At 44.9% G+C, this 14296-nt stretch overlaps 1 protein-coding gene across 2 annotated transcripts in view; it reads left to right on the forward strand.

Moving 5' to 3' along the window:
- LDAH (lipid droplet associated hydrolase) overlaps positions 1-14296 on the forward strand; it is a 1359976-nt gene that overhangs the window by 1342763 nt on the left and 2917 nt on the right. The window lies entirely within an intron of this gene.

A 14296-nucleotide genomic window follows, 5' to 3' on the forward strand; every position in this document is an offset into this window, starting at 1 on the left:
GATAGCTCTTTCACGATGTTGAAGAGTTCCTTGCAGTTGTGTGCGTTGTTGTCCAGCCGGTCCTTGAATGCAGTTTTCTTGGCGGCGCGGATCAGCTGGTGGTGCTTCCGGGTGGCCAGCTTGAAGGTGGTCCTGTTGTCCGGTGTGGGTTCCCTTCTCCAGACTTTCTCGAGGGCTCGGCAGTTCTTCTTGGAGCTCTTGAGTTCGTCGGTGAACCACGGGGCTTTCTTGCTGCCGGGTCTGCTGGGCGGGGTCCTCAGCGGGGCGAGCTCGTCCGCGCAGATGCTGATCCACTTCGTGAGGTTGTCGGCGGCCTGGCTGGAGTTCGCTGAGCTGGCAGGAGGGTGCTGGCTCAGGGAGGTGGCGAGCTGGTCTGCTGTGATCTTGTTCCAGCTTCTGCGGGCGGCCTGTTGCTGGTGGTGGTGGGTCGTCGTTCTCTTGAAGGTGAAGTGGACGCAGCTGTGGTCCGTCCATTGAAGCTCTGTGGCGTGGCTGAAGTCGATGTCTGTGCTGGAAGAGAAGACTGCGTCCAGTGTGTGTCCGGCGAGGTGGGTGGGGGTGGACACCAGCTGCTTGAGTCCAAGATTGGCGAGGTTGTCGAGCAGGGTGCTGGTGTTGCGGTCGTTGTTGTTCTCCAGGTGGAAGTTGAGGTCCCCCAGGAGGATGTAATCAGCGGAGGGGAGGGCATGCGGGCTGACGAAGTCGGCGATGTCCTCGCTGAATTGTGTGCGTGGTCCCGGGGGTCGGTAGATCAGGGTGCCTCTGAGGGTGGTGTTCGGGTCGGTGTGGATCTGGAAATGCAGGTGTTCCGCAGTGGTCAGGGAGTTGTCGGTGCTGGTCGTGAGACGGATGGTGTTCCTGTGGATGATGGCGATGCCTCCTCCCATCTGGTTGGCGTTGCGGTCCCTCCGGACGATCTTGTAGCCCTCTGGGATAGCGATGGCGATGTCGGGAGCTGAAGAGGCGTTTATCCAGGTCTCTGTGAGGAAGGCAACGTCAGGGGCTGTGGCGTCTAGGAGGTTCCAGAGTTCGATGGCGTGTCTGTGGACGGAGCGGGTGTTGAGCAGGATGCACTTGAGGTGGGTGCTGCTGGAGTTCGACTTGGCGGGTGCTGGTGCGAGGCAGGTCCGGATGCAGGTGAATTTGCAGGCGTGGCAGCTGAAGGGTCCGTGGGTGCGTCGTGGTGTGGCTTGGTGGCATTCTGGGAGTCGGCCGGTGTTGAGTGCGATGAGGGTGGCGGCGGAGTACGTCAGGCGGGTCGGTCGGGGTCTTCGGTGGCCAGGGGTCCTGGCGCTGGTCGCGATCCGGTCACGGACGGGCGCAGACGGGCTTACCTTTGGCGCGCCTTCGGCGCACAATCGGCGCACCCGCTGCGCGTTCGCACGGTCTCCATATAAGGCGAAGTGCGCGGGTGGGCGGAGCAGCTGGGAGGCGGGAGCGGGGAGGGTACAGAAGAGAAAAAGGGGCGGGGTAATCGGCGGTGGCGGGAAGCGGGGAGGGAGGGCGGCGAGGTATGCGGGCAAACAGGAAGGAAAACGTTAACATTAAGTGCTGCTAGGTCGTCCTTTAAGTTACAGCATGTCATGTTTGTAGAATCTTCAAGGTGCAAATTTAAGTCACCAAGAAGTGTGAAGTTTTTGGAATCGAGATGAAAGGGGGTGATATAGTTTGCCAGGTTAGCCGCCCATGTGTTGGCATTTCCGGGGAGCCTGTATACTAGGAGACCGGAGAGCGTGAAGTTGGGGTTTAGAGTGATTTTAAAAAGTGCAGCCTCGCAGTCTGGGATATTGACAGGCTCCAGGTTGCAGATGAGTTCCTTACGAAAAATGATCGCAATACCCCCACCTACTTGGCCCTGTCTATCTCTCCTTACGATGGCGTAGTTTGAAGGGAGAGCGGTTGCTATATCTGGGCCGGAACTTTTGTGTAGCCATGTTTCCGTTAGGAACAGGACACTGGCTACCTTGTCTAGCAAAAAGGTGAGGATGTCAAGTTTGTGCTGCGGTAAATATCTGCAATTAACGCTGTAAAAGGAGTATTCGCAGGAGGTATGCTTTGGCCTTAAGGGCGGTTTTAAAGTGCAGGAGCTAGGGTCAGGGTGGGGTTGAATATTTGTAAGGGCGAAATTAAAATGCGTACAATTTGTGCTGTCTGATGGCCTTAGCACCTTACAATTGCCATGTTTTACAGGCCGTAGGGCTCTTAATTGGTCAGAGCTCATACCTGTAATAGTTCGGACTAGTGGGATATGGTTCCATGCCCCTTGTCCCGTCCTGGCCCGGACGGGCCCAGACGGGCTGGTCTTAGGCTTGTCTTTGGCGCGGCTGTGGCGCGGTCGCAGCACGTACTTGCTGCGCGTCATAGGGGGCAACAGGCTTATGTACAGGACGGGCTGTTGATCAGCTCCGCCTCTGCGCGCTCGGCCAATCAGTGCCGGCCAGAAGAAGGTGCCTCCCTGCCCCCTCCACACAAACAAGCCTAGCGCTTGCGGTGGACCGGGGCTAGGGGAGTGATGAATGCCACAGTGGTGAGTAAAAATAAGTACACAAGTAAAATTCCTACAGGGTACACAGTGCAGATTTTTAAAATCAATCGGCGCAGTGCAATTAAAAACAATTTTCCTCTTGCTCCCTAAACATATAATCGTTTAGTTGGCACAGATTTAAAGTGCAGGAATTACTTCTAGCAATAGTCAGTGCAAATCGTTAAACTCATTCACACAGCTGTTGTAAATACAGGTTCACCATATACATTCGCGCAAGCGATTGTCATCAGGGGAGTGTAGAATTCGATGGGCTTATGTACAGGACGGGCTGTTGATCAGCTCCGCCTCTGAGCGCTCGGCCAATCAGTGTCGGCCGGAAGAAGGTGCCTCCCTGCGCCCTCCACACAAACAAGCCTAGCGCTTGCGGTGGACCGGGGCTAGGGGAGTGATGAATGCCAAGTACACAAGTAAAATTCCTACAGGGTACACAGTGCAGATTTTTTTAAATCAATCGGCGCAGTGCAATTAAAAACAATTTTCCTCTCGCTCCCTAAACATATAATCGTTTAGTTGGCACAGAAGTGCAAGAATTACTTCTAGCAATAGTCAGTGCAAATCGTTAAACTCATTCACACAACCGTTGTAAATACAGGTTCACCATATACATTCGCGCAAGCTCCCTACCACCAAACAGTGACTTCCCTTCACTTCCCCAATCATCCCACTCCTGTCGGGGTACGTCTCTCAGAGTTCCTGCCTGTCTGGAATTCAATCACAACAGACAAGTGGGTAAGACAAATTATCCAGTATGGTTATTGCCTGGAACTCACCTCTACTCCCCCAAATATTCCTCCCAGACAACGTCCAATGTCCTCGGAACATCTGATATCTCTCAAACAAGAGGTTCTCTCTCTATTACAAAAACATGCAATAGAACAAGCTCCCCTGCCTCATTAAGGCACAGGGGTTCACTCCCTCTATTTTCTAATTCCAAAAAAGGATGGCTCTCTCAGGCCAATATTGGACCTCAGACCACTAAACCTCTACATTCAGTAGGACCACTTCCACATGGTCACTCTCCAACAGGTGCTCCCACTGCTTCAACAGGACGAATTTATCTCCACTTTGGATTTAAAGGACGCCTACTTCCATATTCCCATTATCCCCGCTCACAGGAAATATCTCAGGTTCATGGTAGATGGTCAACACTACCAATTCAAAGTCCTCTCATTCGGGGTGACTACAGCACCCTGAGTCTTCACCAAGTGCCTTGCAGTAGTTGCGGCTCACTTACGAAGACAAAATATTCATGTCTTCCCTTATCTGGACGACTGGCTCATAAAAGCCAAGTCACACAGCAGCTGTGTGCAATACACACACAAAAAATCCAACTGCTTCACGACTTGGGATTCACGGTGAACCTCCCAAATCCCACCTCCAACCGTCCAGCATACAACAATATCTAGGGGCTACAACAGACACCTCAAAAGCTCTAGTATACCCCAACCCAGTCAGGATAAGCAACATGCAAGCTTTAATAGCAACATTTCAGCCGCAACAGGTGTGTTTGGCACGTCAGTGGAACCAGGCTCAAGGTCAGCTAACAAATCTGGTGTTGGTGGACGACCGTTCCCATCGATCACTACGGTGGTGGAACACATTAAACCTTTCCAAAGGGTGGCCGTTCCTCGACCCAGTTCCACAGATAGTGCTAACAGCAGACACATCGCTCACCGGCTGGGAAGCTCATCTTTGAAACCATACCAGTCAGGGCATGTGGACCCCTCAGCAAAAACAATTCCACATAAATTACCTGTAATTGTTGGTGATCTTCCAAGCGTTAAAAATCTTTTCAACTCCATCTAGTAAGCAAAGCTGTCCTGGTCCATACTGACAACATGACAGCAGTGTATTAAATACAAAAACAGGGAGGGACACTCTCTGCAGCTTTCACACCTAGCTCAAAGCATATGCAGATGGGCCATTCCACAAAACATATATCTCCTTCCAGGACAACTCCCTGGAGTACACAATCAGATTGCAGATCTGCTCAATCGTCAAACACAGCAGATTCACTAATGGGAACTTCATCCTCAAGTTCTCCATCCATTCTTTCGAATGTGGGGCCACCCAGAAGTAGATCTGTTCGCCACACACCAAAACACAAAATGCCCAAGCTTCGCATCGAGGTATCCACACCCATTGTTCAAAGGCAATGTGCCATAGATGAACAAGTCAGGCAAATTTGATTACGCTTTTACGCCTCTCCTGCTCATTCCGCTAGTGGTTTGGAAGCTCAAACAGCTTACCCTCACAATGATTCTGATTGCTCCAACATGGGCCCGACAGCCATGGTTCAAAACCCTCTTGTTCTCGCTCAGAACCAAGGAGAGATAAGGCATCCAGAACCCAGTCAACTCAACCTTGCGATCTGGCACCTAAAATCTTAGAGTTTGGCTTCCTCATTCTCCCGCCAGACTGCATGAACATCATTAAAGAGGCTAGACGACCTACCACCAGAGCTTGCTATGCCGCAAAGTGGAAAAGATTTGTAATTCACTGTACAAATAACAAAATCAATTCACTGGATGCTTCTATTAAAAAAATTATATGTTATCTTTTGCATCCCGAACAATGTAACCTAGTGTATACATCCATTAGACTACATCTCGCTCCAATAGCAGCCTATCTCCAAAACAGACAACACTTGTCTAAGTTTAGGGTACCAGCTAACAAAGCATTTATGGAAGGACTTAAAAGAATAATTCCACCTAGGGTTCCACACTCTCCAGTATGGAACTTAAATGTTGTCCCTACCATACTCAAGGGTCCCTCATTTGAACCTCTGCATAAATGCGAACTACAGTTCCTCACCTGTAAAGTAACTTTCCAAGTTGCTATCACCTCTCTTAGAAGAGTTAGTTAACTCCAGGCATTAACCATACAAGAACCATTTCTGCAAATTAATCGCAACAAAGTAGTTCTTGGGACTAACCCAAAATATCTACCTAAAGTCGTGTCTGTTTTCCACCTTAACCAGTCTGTAGAACTCCCAGTATTTTTCCCTCTACCAGACTCCGTAGCAGAACGAACTCTTCACACGCTAGACGTAAAAAGAGCAATAATTTACTACATTGAAAGAACAAAGGGCCATATGTATCAAGCACAAATGCGTTCGCAAACACCGAAATCGACGTAATTTCGGCGTTTGCGAACGCATTTTTGCTAAATGGTATGTATGTAGCAAATCTGAGTGCAAAATAAGGAATCCTAAATTTGCAATTCCTTTTTTTGCGATTGCATTTAAGGAATCGCAAATTGTGCAGTTCCTTAAATGCAATGTAAGAAGCACCAGAAAAGTGCAATTCGGCCTTAAGGAATCGCAACTTACCACCATCTTCAAGTTGGTGGTGATTTGCGATTTCTTTCACAAAAGCACTTTTTTGCATTTGTAAAGGTGCCATTTGGCGCCCTTACATGCCCTTAGGGCATGTATGGGCGCCATATGCGCACACATGTGAATATCAGGGGTGCATCATGGTGTCCTTATGACACCCTTGCACCCTTGAAATTATTCTCAATTTGCGATTCTCAAATTGCGAATCGCAAATTGAGAATAACTTCCCATTCATTCCTATGGGCCTCCTGGCCCTTAGAAATGAATGGGAAATTATTCCTTAATTGCGATTCGCAATTTGCTACGGAATTTTAAGAAATCGCAAAAAAAATCGATTTTCTATATACATCCCTATTTGCAAATCTCAAATAACGATTTCTAAAAAATCGCTATTCTAGATTCGCAAATCAGGATGTTGATACATCTGTCCCAAAATCCTTTAGAAAGACTAAACAACTTTTTGTGGTTTTCTCCCTACCTCATTAAGGCAATCCTCTAGATGACAGCTGCAAAGCAGCAGCTTGGTCTACACCACACACGTTGACAAAACACTATTGTGTAGCCGTGCAAGCAAAACAACAAGCTAGTGTGGGCCAGGCTGTATTGAGAACACTTTTTTAAACCACTGCAACAGATACAGGTAGCCACCACTAACAGGATAACTGCTGTATAGTCTATGCACAAGTATACGATCTACAGCTCATATGCCTCGAATGGAAAATGCTACTTACCAGTGTGCATCTGTTCTTGGCATGTAGAACTGTAGATTCGTATACTCCCACCCGCCTCCCCAGATACCTCTATCTGTTCCAGTACTATCTTACTTAGATACATTACTGAACAACACATATAGGATTAGGGAAGGTAGTTCGCCTTCTTAAAAGAAGTACAAAAAAGCTACACAGGATAGTTGGATCTCCCAATCCAATTACCTAATATTAAATACTTCCGACAAGAACTCTAATTGCTTCTTAATTAATGCCAGATCAATGAGTAAACATAAACATGATTTAGAGTGCATGATCAAAATAAAAAATCCAGACCTGTTTTTTCTTACGGGAACCTGGGCTAAAGAAACAAGTAACCCCGACTGGAATACTGGAGTACCAGTAGGCTACTTTGTTGCGAACATTGATAGGGTAGGGACCTGGGGGGGTGGGCTTGCGCTAATATACCGATCCTGCTATACGGTGAGAATTGTGCCTGAATCATCACTGGATGCCGAGGCAATGTTCTTTAGTGTTAAAAATAATAACCAAGAACTCTTCCCGGGGCTATTGATCTATAGACCACCAGGGCCAAGATCTTCTTTTATCACCTCCCTTCAGACTAATCTGGACTCTTGCTTAAACACTGACTGTTTTACTGTTTTAGGTGATTTTAACTTTCACTTGGAAGTGGATAACAATTCTAACACAATAGGCCTGATTGACAATCTAGCTAGTCTCTTCCTGACTCAGATTGTTTGCGAACCAACACATCTAGCAGGCCACACGCCGGATGGTATTTTCACAAATAATGATTTTATTGAAGTGAAGGGTACACAGCCTCTACGTTGGTCAGACCATCATGCAGTTCATTTCACTGTTAATATCTTAGATACAACCCAGCCCCCCCCCCCCCCACCCCCCCCCCCCCCGGGTCAAATCTTCGGAAAATAATGCATCAACAAGAACTGATCACTGCCTTGAAGGAGAACCCCCCAACTGGCTTAGATTCCAATGAGTCAGCTATTAACTTTAATAATTTAATAACTGGGTCAACTAGGTAGTTAATATACTGGCACCGGAAGTGACCAAGCAGACTAGGCGAAGACTAGTATCATCTCCCTGGTATTCAATTGAGCTTAAACAATATAAAATCAAATGTAGACATAAGGAACGCATTTGGAGAGCCAACTACAGTTCCACACAAGAAAGATTATTGCTTAGCCTTAGAAGACTACAAGCTGGCAATAAAACAGGCAAAGACAACTTATTTTACTTCTAAAATTCAGGAGGCCACCTATTCCTCAAAGGAACTATTCAAAACAGCAACTGCGTTGTCAAGTTGTCCGCAAGATGCTGTTTTCATTCCTGACCAAGATTTTGGGGACAAACTGGCTCTCTTTTTCCAGAACAAAGTCCAGACTGTCTATAATGTACTACTGAATTCATCAGAAGCGAGTGGGAGGATTACAATAAAAATATTAAAAAAAAAAAAAAAAGAAGCGAGTGGGAGGAACCATTTAGTGGGTCAGGATGAGGAGACATTTCTTTGCAGCCTAACTCAGTTCTCCACCTTAACCGTAGAGAAAGTGGTAGACCTACTGCTGCAAACTAAATCAGCGTCTCCACTTGATCCATGTCCCCCACGCATCTTACATCTGCCGCTGGAGGAGTTCGGTACATCCTTGACCCCACTATTAAATCTAGTCACAAGCTCAGGGGTCTTGCCCTTTGTGTTGGAAAATGGCTTGTATTCAACCTATTTTTTTTTTTAAACTACGCTCGATCCCCTGGAGGCTAAAAGCTATCGCCCAATCTCCTGTCTACCTCTACCCTCCAAAGTTTTGGAGAAAGCCATACATTCTGAGTTGACGGTCTGTCTAGATCTATATAACATCCTTGACTCCACTCATCATGGGTTTAGATCTAGGCACTCCATAGAGTCAGCCCTGTTCATAACGACAGAGGTGATCCATAAGGTGATGGACGATGGTGGTAGGGCTGCCCTGATATTGCTTGACCTTACGGCAGCCTTTGATACGGTAAATCATGCAGTATTAGTACAAACCTGAATGTGATAGAGCCACCCAATCATCCCCAAGGGACTGGGTATATTCAATAACAAAATGTCATTGTCCCCTAAGAAAAATATTTTTTGAAAATAATTACAATTTATATTGCTGTCACAATAGTGATCATTAATTAAAAATTTCCTAGTAGTCACAACGGAAAATTTCAATTCTATTAAGGACTCGGAGGCGAGGATTATGCTCTGCTTTCTTTATTTTCCAACACCAGCAGCTTTAACATTACAAAAAAAACTCTCTTTCCAAGGAACCCTCTGGAAAGCGCAGTCCGATAGGTCAACCAATCAGCATTCACTCATGTCCACAAGGTTCAGGGAATGCTGGGACATCTCCTCTTTCTTGACTGCGAACCACTCAGTTGTCAACGAAGTCCATTAGTCCGCTTTAGATGTTTCTGGTTCTGAAAGAGGTAAGAGAACAACGAATGAACCAGAACTTAAACAACATAAAATACCAACAAGGAGCAACATGATCATAAAACAGAAGAATAATGCAGTTATACTTTGAATAGCCAATAATTTAAACAGTAATATTGAGACCAATACTTATACCTTACGGCGTACTTGACTTATAGGCCGGGTGGGAGAGAGTGACTGACTCCTCAGGAAAAACTCTGGGAGAGAATAATCCTCGCCTCCGAGTCCTTAATAGAATTGAAACTTTCCGTTGTGACTACTGGGAAATTTGTCATTCTATGGCAGGACCGGAGGCTAGGATTATGCTCGTTCAAAGCTTGTCCACCACCTGGGAAGCCATGTCAATGGCTGGTTTAAAATAAAATCTTTTAAACATTGAGTCTGAAGACCAGTCAGCGGCATTGAGAATATCATCGAGACGAGCTCTGAGGGTAAATGCTTTGGAGGCCATCGCTCTTCTCACTGAGTGAGCACCGAAGTGCGAAATGTCAATGCCCGCTTCCCGCATGACCCATCTATAAATACCGATTCAGTAATTCCCATTCATTCCTATAGGCCTGGAGGCCATAGGAATGAATGGGAATTACCGATTCGGTAAATACCGATTCGGTAAATACCGAATCGGTAATAGGGGGGAACCCTTTCAAGGGTGGCAGGGTGTCACATTGACACCCTGTTGCACTCCTGAATAGTGCATGGGTGCAGATGTGGCACACATACATACCCTAAGGGCATGTATGTCTGCTACATGGCACTGTTAAAAAAGCACAAAATTGCTTTTTTAACGGTTTACGTTATTTTCCACCAGCTTGTAGTTGGTGGTAAATAACGAATCCTTACAGGTGAAAAGCACTCATTTGAGTGCTTCCTACATTTCAGATTCAGTAATTTACCGAATCGGTATTTAAGAATTCGGTAATTTATCGAATTCTTAAATACCGATTTGGTAAATTACCAAATCTGAAATGTAGCTACCTACATCCCAAATGCTTAATACCGGTCGGTAACGGCCGTAATTCGGTAATATCGGCCGTTACTGACCGGTATTAGGGTTCCTACATCTGGCCCTAAATTTCCAGAGTCTAATGGAAAAAACATAAACATAAGACATCCAACTATCAATTATTTTAAAGGCCTTCAACCTATCTGGAACACTAAAGGAGTCATTAACAATACTCACAGGTCTTCTTGAATGAATATCAGCACCTACAACACGTAAGAAACCAATCAATAATACCAGCTCTTAGTCTCTACTGTCATCAAGACACCTTTGCACCACAAAAAAAGTATCTAAATAAATAAAGATACTCACAAAGTTAATTCTTTGTCAAGTGTAAGTACCTGAAATCGAGAATCAATTGACAGTATCAAATAACTGTCGCAACGCACAAGAAAAGCGTTCTAATTCAGTTGCAGACACCTTAAACCCCTAAGATAACACCCAGTGTATCCACAAGTAAAAAGTACTCACAAAATAAATCTTTTTACACACGTTTAAATCGCCTGCAAAAAAAGGAGTAAAATAACAATTTCAATAATACTACACACCTACAAAATCTAGAATCATGAGCCATAACCAAGTCAGACCAACACTTACTGTCAATAGGAAACCTGCACCGCTAGGTCCGTTTGCACCCTACTCCAAAGACCGAGTACGGCGTGTTGCAAACCACGGTATAAAAAGGGGAGGACAACCGAAGTGACGTCAGATGGCAAAGTTGTATAGCGGACATGGCTTAATACTCATTGCGTGTAAGCTAAACGGCTTATCAATTCTGCCGACAATATACATTTATGCTCCATAAATCAAGACTTTAGAAGATCGAAAAACGAAGATCGAAAGAACGAACTCAGACATGTCCACTTAAAGGAACCGCGTGTTAGAAACAGCGGTATGACAATAACATTTAGATCATGATAGTATTAGATCACAGAATTACACAGCGGCCATCTTGGAATGGCTATAAGATCACTGTATGCCAGCAAACACACTGTGTTTTAGCAAAAAGCCGCTGAATAGAATATCGGAAACAACTAAGTAGCTAAATGAAAAATGAAAAATAGTGAGCCAATTAAGGACAAGACCAACAGTATGTGCGGCCAAGATAGCATGAATACATAACTAAAATCTCTTACATAGTGAATGCAATCCTAGTCGGCATATAATGCGCACTTAAGGTGGACATTCAATAAAGATGTGAAGGACTAAAAACTAGTATGGTATGATGACCCTGTTTTCAAACACAGTCATGCCCGTTTATCAGCAGCTAAGTATGTATGTCCGCCCACTGTTGGAAACCATAAACAACAGTCATTCAAAGGGTATTTAAAAAGAGGGCCAAACCCCAACAAAAACATACAGTATGACTAGAAATGAGTCTATAATACTACTAGGGTGTGCCACTCAATCCTCAAGTTCAATCCTTTCTCCACTGTATTGCAAGTCCAAATCCATTTGTTTTCTTTTTGCGTGAGCAACCGATGGACATTTTGTCGCCTCTTTGAATTCTTAACCACCTCTAGTACAAATCATTTCATTTCTGTTGGCATATGTAACATTTGTTGGTAATGTTCGACCAGAGGAGCAGTAGTAACATTACATGGTATACGAGATTGATGTTGTAGAGTACGTTTTCTGACTTCTTGTGTTGTTTTACCAATATATGTTAAATAATTAAATAACAAGGACACTGTATGCAGTATATTACATTCTCCGTTAGACAATTCTTTTTTGATACGTTTGGGTATTTGTGTCGAAATTCCCAAATTCCTCTGCATAACTGAATTAATGATCACTATTGTGACAACAATATAAAAAGTAATTATTTTCAAAAAATATTTTCCTTAGGGGACAATGACTCTTTGGTATTAGTATGAAGGCTGCGTGCCGTTGGTATCAGTGGTAAAGCCCTGGCCCTTCTAACATCATTTCTGTCCTCCAGGGATCAATGAATATATTGGGAGGGTCTTCAGTCAGAACTGTTTACTCTCCCAGGTGGAGTCCCCCAGGGCTCAGCCCTGTCCCCGACCATATTCAACATATATGTGGCCCCTCTAGCCTGACCAATAAAAAGTCATGGTTTGTTGCTTGTATCCTACGCTGATGTAAATGTAAATGTACAGGAATTTATATAGCGCAAATCACCAAGCGGTTTCTAAGCGCTTGCTTAGGGAACCCGTCCTGGGATTCCCCTGTGAGATAACCCCAGCAGTGTATCCGCAAGGTGAAAGCCAGGCATTCCGCCGCGAGGGGCTGTTGTGGAGATTAAGCAAGCTATTGCCCAGAGTCGCAGAGTGTGAACCCGTGAATCGAGTAGGCACCGGAGCGAGAATTGTCGAGTCCATGGACATTTTAGGACTCAAGACCCCGCCGAGCCGGGAATTGAACCCTGGTCCCGGGCTGACCTCTGCTTCCAGGTCTGCCTCCTCTAACCAGTGAGCCACACTTCTCGCAGCTAGTGGTGTATGTCACGCAAAACAGGGACATGACAGCCGAACGGTTTTGCAATTGTATTACATCACTGATGTCTTGGATGAATACCAACTTCTTAAAACTCAACACTGAAAAAACTGAGATTACAGAATTTGGCCAGAAACCATCGATTTGGGGCCATTCATGGTGGCCTATCCAAACTAGAACTTGTCCGGCTCCGTTGCCCAATTCTCTGAACCTTGGTTTTCTGATCGACAAAGATTTAACACTTGCCTCTCAGATAAACCAAGTGGCTTCAGCCTGCTTCTTTACGTTGAAGGTTCTACAGAAGAGTCTTCCTTTTATTCCTTTTTCTCTGAGGAAAACGGTGGTAGGAGCTTTAGTGCTATCTAGAATAGACTATTGTAACGCCCTCTACCTGGGCACTGAAGTACGGCAGCTCATTAAACTCTAATCACTGCAAAATGCAGCAGCACAGTTACCTAACCACCCCATCTCTGCCCTTATAAAGCAACTTCACTGGCTTCCAGTGAGATGGCTGGTGGAGTTTAGAGCCCTCTGCCTAGTTCATAAAGCCCTCTATGGAGGAGGGGCAATGGACTTACAATCTTTATTTCCTCTGCATGTTCCATCGCTTTGTCTAAGATCTACTGACACTGGACTGGAACATCTTCCGAGTGCAAAAAGAGTAATATGGGGAGGAAAACGTTTTTCATTCCAAGCAGCTAAATTATGGAATTCCCTCCCCGTCTAACTTCGACTTCAGTCCTGCTGTATGCTTTTTATGAAAAATGCAAAAAACCTGGCTCTTCACGCAACTCAAATTTTCTTAGCTGTTTCACATTCACCTAGCACCAAGACACCTCTGCAATAGTGCACTTTATAAATATTTCAGTCAGTCAGTCATTACACATGGACATCCTTTTCTATTTCTTACTAACTCCATCATAACCCTCCATGGTAAAACAATCTGGAGATGGAATCGATGTCCATGCGCACTATTGTCCTAAGGAGTAGTCACCTACCAGGTGACTACATAAACTTTTTCAAAGACCAAAACAAAGTGCAAACATCCGAGCCCAACAGCAGATGGCGATCTATGCACAAGTATACAAATCTACAGCTTAACATGCCAAGAACGGATGGATACTGGTAAGTAGCATTTTCCTTCTGTAGCATCAGTTTGTTGTTTAGATGGTTTTAGCAGTGCTCACTCCCTAGTGCTATTAGAAAATTTGATATCGGATGAAAACAAGTAGTCTCTAATGCATTCCATTGGAAGCAGAAGATACAACAAAAAAGTCAATAGAAAAACGGTAAGTTGAAAATACTTTTGTTAGCTCGACCAGGATGTGATTAACAATGTCTCAAGCCAATGGCTGAATGTGTGGGAGCAAAAGGAGCCTGTGCCTGAAGGAGCAGGACCCCAAGCCCCTTAACATTAGTACAAACACAATATGTCCATCATGAACACCAGAGTACCATTCACATCAAATCTGAAACTACGGTCCACCAGCATTCAAATCCCAAAGTACAATTATAGTTTATCCTGCAGGAAGTATTTAACACCGCTGGTTGAGATTGATTAGTATATCAACAAATGTGTGCATCGTGTCCTCAATATCACAAACTTTCACAAAATTACCATGTGTACCCCGGCCAAGAATACAATTTTCAATTCATGTTTCTCCATCAATGTAGTCTCTGAATCATTGGATCTTTCACAATGACACGTAACTCTGTCCTTTATTGGACCCCTTTACACATCATA

The sequence above is a fragment of the Lissotriton vulgaris genome, chromosome 6, assembly GCF_964263255.1.
Source record: "Lissotriton vulgaris chromosome 6, aLisVul1.2, whole genome shotgun sequence".
NCBI lineage: Eukaryota > Metazoa > Chordata > Amphibia > Caudata > Salamandridae > Lissotriton > Lissotriton vulgaris.